We start from the raw sequence: 8,955 nt of genomic DNA on the forward strand, positions 1-8,955 counted from the left end.
ATAATTTTCTTCCACATTGTACAAGTTAGTTGTTATCCAGAATTTATCACTTTTAGATTGTTGAGGTTTGAAATTTTGTCAAGCTTGTCAAACCCAGAGAAGTTACTTGAGGAGAGAGAGAGATCAATAGGGTTCACAAGATCAAAGATTGAGTTGCAAATAGGCAGGGTCTTCTAGTTTGTTGTTACTAGAATCAAGAAGCTGTAGATTAGTGAAGCTTGAAAATTGGAAAGCCAGAAATGTAATTCGAGGAAAGATGAATTCTAATAAGATTCACTATATCCCAGAAAACGTTTTCTGTGATTGCATTACAATCTCAATTACATACACATAATTTTAAGTGTTCAAGAGAAAAAACTAAAATTTTCAATAGTGTTTTTCTTTTTCTTTCTTTGCAATTACTGTGCATATTGCAATCATAAAGCAGAAATAATACAAATTTCAGCTGTATATTACATTATTAGGTATCTACTGAAGTTTACAATGATTATGAATACGTTACATTCCAACAAGAGAAAGTTGATGTGGTATTATATGAAGAGCCTTGATGCTATTGGTATTGTTATCATCAATTAAAACTTGCGGTTTGTACACTAATCATCACTTTGCCTTCTCAAAATTGGAATTTGACCTCATAGCATACTCTGTTACAAGCTGTGCGAATAATGAAGATTTGTCTTCTAGTAATCTGGATGGAGAATCATATTCCTCAATAAGGCCTGCATCAAGACTGAAATGTGTTACATATATCTACAAAATCCAGACAACGAAGGAAGGATATGGCTTATTGACTGTTACTTGGAAGTAGAACCATGTCACTGTCAAGAACAGAAGTTATCCTGTGGGCAATCGTAATACTGACAGTCAGAAAAGTGTTGCTGAAGAGTATTGTGAATTGGATTATCAGTTGCTGTATCAACAGTTGCAGTGGCTTCATCGAGCACCAACACCTTACTTCTTTTAAGTAGTACACGCCCAAGACAGACCAGCTGCCTCTGACCCATACTCCAATTCTCTCCATTCTCCAGAACTGCCATGTGATAACTTTCTATTCTGAGTTTGACACATTTTATATTGTCAATTAGGCTAGCATGTCGAGATTAGATACAAAAACAAACCTCTGGAGTCTAGCTTTCCGTCCTTCTTCCTAACTTTATCCCCAAGTTGGCACCTATCTAGAGCCTAAAAACAATAGAAAAATGTGTTAGCAGATGCTAACCTTCAATTTCCAGCCTCAGAACAATGTATAACTGACTTTAGAAGAAGTCAAATAAAAAAAAAGTTGCTTTATTGAAGACTAAAAATCAACTCACCTCCCATATCTGTTCATCTGTGTATTCTTCAAGAGGATCCAGATTGCTTCGAACTGTGCCTTCAAACATTGTTGGATCTTGAGGAATAATGCTCAGCCTTGACTGCAGATCATGCAGTCCAATGGTTGAGATATTTATGCCATCTATCATAATATAACCAGCTGAAGGTTCAACAATTCGGAAGAGCATCTGAATGAGAGTTGATTTACCACTGCCTCTTCTTCCTCTAATTCCAGTTTTCAGCCCTCCTGGGAGTGTGCAGGTTAAACCTCGCAACACAAGTGGCGCATGTGGGGCATAGTGAACCTACAGTACAAGAACCCAATCATTTGATGAATGAAACAAAAATTGGTCCTGCAGGCCAATTAAAAAGCTAGTAAATTTACCTGGAGATCAAAGATACCAACTTCTCCTTGAGCTGGCCAGGAATGGCCAGGTCAATTTCCTTCTATTACAAGAGTTGGTTCACTAGGAATATTCGTATACTGCAGAACTCTTTCAACTGATATAATTTTGTTCTGAAGATTACAAAGATTCCATATCATCCAAGCTTGCAACATATTTAGATTCGTCCATAAGTCACAGCTAAGCCCGCAATGTCTTTAAAAGAAGGGGAAAAGCAAACAAAATATGGTTTAACATCTTACTGGTTATTTATTGTAGGCACAGGAGGAAGTTTAGTCAGACACTAGTTCAATCACTTACTTGGGTCAATAACTCCCTCTGGAATAGAGATCAAGAAAACCAAGGAGAATACAAATGTGATAGGCGATAGTATATCAAGGCGGAAGCACAGCCATTCCATGGCACCACAAATATGGAACTTTGGTCGAGAATACCCATCATTAAGCTTCATATTGGTGTTACAGAATCTTGTCTCTTGATCAAAACTCCTGATTGTTGTTGATCCTGAAATTGTTTCAGCAAAATGTTGTATCACAGGGGCTTTGCATACTCCGACCTGCCGTGCAAGCTCTCGTGCTGAAGGAATGTAATATTGCTGCATAGTTGTAATTAAGCTTGTAAAACTCCAATAACATTTGTGTGGTACAGTATGATATGCTCATAAATCGAAAGCCTCAAAGAAAGAGAGGTTCAAGGAGGAAATAAAACATGATATGTTGCGGTACTGAAGCCCTAGATTAACCAGTCTGAGCGGCAGATGAAGATTACCTGGTACCAGATGCAGGTGGCAATGACAGGGATAAAAACAATGAAAACCTGCCATGCAACCTGACACATAACTGCAATGATGCCTCGGAGCTGGATCATGGAGAAAGCAAAACCATCCAACTTGATATGGAATGTTCATATCTAAAGCACTTTGGTCTGTGGAAGCCTAAAAGAAAGAAAGAATTAGGATAAGTAAATGAAATCAAATGAACAACTTTTTGCTCATTCTCCTCTTACATTCTTTGTCTTTTTCCTTCTCATGCTAATCAAAGAGAGAACGCAGCTTGATCCCCAAATATTGCAATCTTAAGTGATCAATATATACATAACATATATATATGCACTTACTCTGTTCAAGATCTGTCCGCTTGGAGTGGAATCAAAGAAAGACATGGGAGCACGGAAGATGCAAAAGTGCATCTTATTGAAGAGTTGAGTTGCTGCTTTGTACCCTTCTGTTACAGGAAGGGTGGCTCTTGCAAGGATGCAAAAAGAACTTCCAACTGCCAGAGCTACAAACACAATTATTAGCGTGGAGCTCCTGACTGCAGGTTTCATATCTGCAGACACTGGAGTTGCCCAGGCCATCCAGTAGTTGCTTCCAATTTGAAGAATCTGAAAGAGAATCTGAGCCAACAAAATAAAGGGCACGAGAGCTCCTCCATACACTGTTGTTATATATTGCCAGTAGACAGAAAGCCCGACACTACCTCTCTCTCTCTCTTCTTCTTGAACAAGTTGTCCTTTTGGTCCAGCCAAATCATCTGCTTTGCTATTCTGAACATCATTGCTTCCTTCATTATGCATATTCCCTTTAGAACTACTCACACCTCAATTATCTTTACTGCTACCTACTTTTTCTGAGTCTGCCCCTTGACAGTCATATGCTGACATTGCTGTCTTATGTGCACGTATGAGTTATGTAAAATCAGTTCCTGAACTAAGAAGATCACTGTTCTTTTCAGCTTGGGCAATCTTTCCATCTTTCATGACCTAACAAGAAGGTTCGAATTTAAGTCAACTGTTATGTAAATGAGTTGAATTGTCTTCGCCAACAACTTAAGTTTATAGGAGAGAACATAATCTATATTTGAACATTAATGGTTCTCCAGGCAAACCAAGGCTGAATACATTGATGAAGCGTAGGCCTGTCCTATCTTATGCTGAAATTAATTAACGGAAATAGGACAGCAACAGGGAATTGAACACTAGATTTCTTATTCTGATATTGTGTCAAATGTTAGAGCTGAGTTGATTTTCCTAAAAGCTTATTCTTATAGTAAAGAGTTCAATTATACATTAGTATCAATGTTCACTAGATTAATATTATGACATCAATATCTTGAATGCAGGACAAAAATGTCGTGGACGTATTTGTAGGGCGTAAATATAAAAGGCGCAGCAAGAGGCAAGACAACAGGTAAATAGGTGGTAAAACTTGAAATAAATATGAAATTCTAATTAGTGTTTGATTTTTAAATAATGTATGATTTTTCATTAGTATTGGGTTCCTAAATAGTATAGAATTTTCCATATTTAAAGTATTTCTAATTAGATTGAGACTAGTATTCCGAATTAAACTCATATTTAATAAATTCAGATTTTTAAGTAGAATTTTCTTAATTAGACTCAAATTCTTAAGACCTGTAAAAATGATATTCTTACTACTAATAAAATAAGTAAGAATTTATCTCAAATTACGAGATTGGAGTTTTTTCTAACGAGATTAAAAGTAGCAACTCTCTTTTAATGAGCTGCAATCTATTTCCACAAAATAAGTTGCTTTCATAATAAGGATAAAGGTCTTAACCCTTTAGTAAAAAATGACTTTGTTGTTAATCGTCCGGTAATTCAATCTTTAATCAGGGAACATAACAAAAATAAAATCAATATGAACTACCTATAAGAACTCAACTTGATGAGTAACATAAACCACTGTTTTTGAACTCAAAAGACCCAGTAGAACTACCAGCACCAAAGTAAACAAAACAAATATGCTTTGGGAAGAAACTAAATTTTTTTGATCACTCACAGGAATACAAAGCGAAGAAAGAAGAAGAGTAAAAGAAGCAATATGAAGCAAAACAGGGTGCACCAGTATTTTACCTTGAATAGATGGGATACTGTGTGAGCATCCAAAGCACTAAAAGGATCATCAAACAGATAGATATCGGCATTGTGGTAAAGCGAACGTGCTATCTGCATTCTCTGCTTCTGTCCACCACTCAAGTTTATTCCCCTTTCTCCTATGATTGTCTGATCGCCAAATGAGAGAACTTCCAGGTCCTTCTTTAGGGAGCATGCTTCCAGAACTTTGTCATAAAGTCCTCTCTCCATCTCCTTTCCAAACAAAATGTTCTCTTCAATTTCGCCATTTTGAATCCAAGGAGACTGAGCAACATAGGCCTTTGTCCCACATGCTGTTATAGTACCTGAAATCTTCGGTACTTCTCCCAAGATAGATGATAACAAGCTCGATTTACCTGATCCAACAGTGCCACAAATAGCCACTCGCATGCCATGTAACACTTTGAGACTTATATCTTTCAGACTTGGAACAGGGGCTAACACATCCCAAGAGAATGTTCCGTTCACCACTTCGATTGCTGTATCTGAAACACCTCTTGGAAGTTTCTCCATGACATCAGCCTGTAAGTTGTCAAGACGAAGGAAAGATGCAATTCTATCAAGAGAAACCTTTGTCTGAACCATCATTGAAATCGTGTCAGGAAGCTTACAGATAGACTCTTGAAGAATCCTGAAAGTTGCAAGTGCAGATAAGATCTTTCCAGATTCAAATGGGATTCCCAAAAGCATACGAGCTCCAAAAGTGGAAACTGATACAAAAGTTGGTGCTCCCCAGAAAACAAAACTTGTAAGTGCCAAGGAGTATAAGAATCTTTTTAGCCATCCGGTCTCAACATTCCTCAGGTCTACAATCTTAGACAAGAACTTCATTTCCCATCCCTGAAGCTTGAGAATTCTCATAGTCATTAAAATTTCAGATGTCACCTTCATCCTTGTATCTTTTGATTCCATCAACTTATCCTGAAACCTCTCTTGCAATCTTCCCAATGGAAGATTTAACAACTTAACAACTATGGTTGCAACAAAAGCGGCAATTGATGCCAGCCCAAGATTTTTATACAAGATCACTAAGGCCAAAACAACCTGCAAAATCACTATCCATGGATCGTGTATATACCAGCTAAAGTCACCCACCCTCTCTGCATCAACTGCCATGAAATTAATGATCTCTCCACTGGTGTGACCCTACTTCGATTGGCACGAGAGAGTCAAACCCTTATTGTAGATCACTGCAACTAGTACTGAACGTGTCCTAATCAAACCTTATGCAACCTAAAGAACCAATGCCTTTGGCAGAGGCACTCTACAAGCTTTGCAACAAAGAATGTTGCAACCAAAACATACCCCTCATTTTTATTTTCTCTATGCCCAATAAGGTACTGAACAAAAGAGTCAATAAGATAAGCGCCGACATACGAAGCTATTGTGTATACAAATGCAAATAAAGCTGTCAAAAGAATGTCTTTCCAAGCTGAAAAGAAAAGAGCTTTGACCAGCCTAAATGCAGTCAAGCTTCTCCCAGTACCACTATCCGACTCAAGATTATCCCTAAAAACTGGAAATGCCCCAACTACACTATCACTACTATCAAGTTGAGGAACATCCTCAAGGTCGAAAGTCTTCTTATTCCCAAAAGCAATCAGGGAACCCATCCAAGAGAAAGACAGGATATTGAAAAAGCCGGCATTCGAGTAAGGAGTGACAGCATCACCTCCTTTTGATTTGTTTGATCCTACACAAGTAACTATCCTAGAACTGCCATCCAGAAGGGGCTTCTCAAGAAGGGCATCGTCCCCCTTAATTTTCCTCAAGAAACCCACATAAGAAAGAAACAACCCGGTAAAAACAGAGACTACATCAGATACTAAACATTGTTTAGGTAATGCCATGTGCTTTTTGTAAAGGACAATGTCTACTCCAAGGCAATAGCGAGAGATAGAAAAATAAAAAGCCCACCAGGCCCTTAACCACAATGGGAACTTGCATTCGCCAGAAATATAAAACTTGATGTACAAGTAGGCAGAAATTGTCCCCCAAGCAATTGCTCTAAGCAGAAAATCGAAAAGGGTAACCGCCCTATCATCCGACCAGCCATTCATGTACCAGTAATTGTAACTCCACAAGCAAAAGACAAGATTAAATGCAGAGAAGCCCCAGCAACAAATCAGAGTCTGTTTATACCACAAAACCCGTCTGAGCTTAAACGCCTCTTTTGAATCCTCACCATCATCCACTCTCAGTTTCTTGCTGACTCACAAAACTAATAATACTACTAACAAAATCAAGTATAAGGAACCAGAAAATCCGTGTAGAAAAATGGGTTGGAGGAGAAAGGTGCACTTGCATTCATGACTGAACCTAGGTGGAAGAAGAAGGTTTCTAACGTGTCATGCCTTGTTATCGAATTAAGAAGCTCCGTGTTCTGTGTTTTGTTCAGCTGTTCCGCGAAATTGGTGTGCAAAGAGTTGATTGTTTTATTAAGTAGATAGAGACTGTTTGTGAATACTTCTATGTGTACGTATGTGAATATATATGCCAAGAGGATGTGATGGAGTCCAAAGAAGAGGGAGGATGATTTCCCTTGGACGTAAGACAAAAAAAGTTGGCGCATTTCCTTGAAAGGCCTGAACTTTAGAGAGAGACGGAGATTGAGGTTGCACCTGATTTCGTAATAGTTAGAATTGAATGTGAATGACATATTTCGTTTAGATTAAAAAACCTTTGCTGTTTTATTCTTCTCTTTAAAACTATCAGTAGAAACATTCTGATATGCAACTAGGTTTATTACTTTAAATTGAGTGTTCATCAAGAAAAAACATTGAGATTTCGTGACCTTGCACTCAATGACTTATACATTTTCTAATTATAAAAAAAACTTTAATCTATATTATATTAGTAACTTGCAATTTAATTGAATGTATAAACTTGCTATTTATACATTTTATTTGTATTTAATTGAATCAATTTAAATTTTGCAACACTTGTTGTGCTGTATAGTTATTTGGATATCAAAGGGCTCAACTTATTCAATAGGTATTACAACTTATCTTACCTCCTCTATAAAAATTATATTATAAGATAGGAATATACTAATAGTCTTTATTTATTTAAAAATTATTTTTTTAATATATAAAAATTTTAAATTGAAAGAAAAATAAAAAATAATTCTTTAATAAAAAGTACAGGTAAGTGTTGAACTAAAATTTATCAATTTATGCAATATATTGCTTGTTAGCTCATATCTCAATATATTTTATTAAATTATTTCTTTATAAAAATTATCACAATTTACTATAATTAAAAACAATGAATCCATATTAATGGAATTATTTTAATAAATTACTATAAATTATCATAATGTATCAACTTAAATTGAAAATACAAGATATGAAGAAATTATTTAAATTATTTTTAATTAAAAAATTAAAAAAAATTCAGTTCAAAGCAAACGGAGAAATATTTTCCGATAAAAAATTATTAATAAGATTATACTGTTTCTTGTGAAAATAATATTATTAGTTAAAAATTATTATATTTAGTAGAAATAAATATATGTTAAAATAATAAAAAGATATAAGCATCATTTATTTATTAATAAATTGAATTTTTTTAACTTTTTTATGCTAGTAATATATTTTATAAATATAAAATATCTCATATTAATATTAAAATATTTTTATATTTAAGTTACTAATATTAGTAAAATTTTAATATCTTAATAAATTACCAAATATGAATACAATTTTAGTATTTTAAAATTAAATATGTTTTTTTCAAGTTCATTTAGGATAATTTTGAAGAACTACATACACTTTTTTTTTTTAAGGTTAGAATAATTTTGAAAAACTCAAAATTTGCTTATGTATTTATACATATAGATACATTAAAAACACATTTCAATTTTGAGTTAGCTAAACATATTTTTAAATTGATTTATTATTTGAAAAGACAGCATAATAGACAAATTAAAATAATTGATCAAAACAAGTCTTCTTTGATAAAAAACTTGGACTTGAGTGTCAAAACATGGATTTAAATCTGAATTTGACATATAATTCACCGAGACCTTAATTTAAAAAAAATATTAAAGTTAAAATAATTTTGAAGTAATTTTAAGATAATTTGAAAGATTGGAACATAAAAAGATTTTAAAAGAAAACGAGAGGGGGTTCTGGAAAGAAAGAGAGATCGTGTGAATTTTAGAGAAAGAAGAAAAAATGTTTTAGAAAGAGAGAGAGAGAGAGAAAAACTTTTAGAGAGAGAAAGAGCGAGAAATATATATAGAGAGAGAAAGAGGTTGTTAGAAAGAGAAAGAGAGAAATATATAGAGAGAGAATAGAGAAGAGAAAGTAAAAAATTTAGAGAGAAAAGAAGAAAGAAT

The 8,955-nt window shown here is 34.6% G+C and overlaps 1 pseudogene across 1 annotated transcript; it reads right to left on the minus strand.

The window, feature by feature from the left end:
* Window positions 1-257: 257 nt before the first annotated feature.
* LOC110820735 (ABC transporter C family member 3-like) lies at window positions 258-6,961 on the minus strand (annotated as a pseudogene). Its single transcript, XR_015818755.1, has 10 exons — window positions 4,580-6,961; window positions 4,363-4,451; window positions 2,835-3,479; window positions 2,487-2,652; window positions 2,019-2,313; window positions 1,700-1,913; window positions 1,314-1,619; window positions 1,119-1,182; window positions 793-1,030; window positions 258-719 (listed from the first exon to the last, which is right to left on the minus strand). The product of XR_015818755.1 is annotated as an ABC transporter C family member 3-like (transcript).
* Between the last annotated feature and the right edge of the window lie 1,994 nt (window positions 6,962-8,955).

This window comes from Carica papaya, chromosome 4, assembly GCF_054855325.1.
Source record: "Carica papaya isolate Zhongbai chromosome 4, ASM5485532v1, whole genome shotgun sequence".
In the NCBI taxonomy this organism is placed as follows: Eukaryota; Viridiplantae; Streptophyta; class Magnoliopsida; order Brassicales; family Caricaceae; genus Carica; species Carica papaya.